This window comes from Gavialis gangeticus, unplaced genomic scaffold (assembly GCF_001723915.1).
Source record: "Gavialis gangeticus isolate Ggan-Ray unplaced genomic scaffold, GavGan_comp1, whole genome shotgun sequence".
In the NCBI taxonomy this organism is placed as follows: Eukaryota; Metazoa; Chordata; order Crocodylia; family Gavialidae; genus Gavialis; species Gavialis gangeticus.
In genome coordinates, this window is record NW_017729009.1 from 20,307,927 (window position 1) to 20,308,496 (window position 570).

Genomic DNA, 570 nt, shown 5'->3' on the forward strand with positions numbered 1-570 from the left:
GGCAGGGCTGCAGCGCCGTCGTGGCCCGGGACGGGGCAGGAGCCCCAAGTGGGCGCCCCGCGGCCCCTCCTCCCGCCCCGTCCGGGGTGGGGGGAGGCCGCCCCGGGGCGTGCAGCAGCCTGCACCTCGGGAGCAAAGCAGGCGGCTGCCGGGGGGCAGGGGGTAAAGCGGTGGCTGAAGCCGAATGAAGAGGTCCAGCCTGGCAAGACAGCCCTCACCTCGGTTGAAGGAACCCTGCATTAAGCCAGCCGGGAGCAGGAGGGAGGCCCAAGGGCAGCCTCATCCTGCACAACCCAGCCACCCGCTTGCTGGCTTCTCCCTGCAGGCGAGGAGCCCGGGGAAGGGGTGGACTCCTCCACCTCGGGGAGCCAGCACGGGATGCCATCCATCCCCACCGCCCAGGCTTAGTCTCATGAGGTGCCACAGGGAGGGCGGGCGGCCCCCGCCCGAAAATGAAAAAAAAAATTACAATTGCAAAAAAAAATAAAATAAATGTTTTGATCTTAAATCTGCGGGACTGGCAATGTTATCAATTGAGAACGAACTATTTAAAGACATCCATACCAGAGA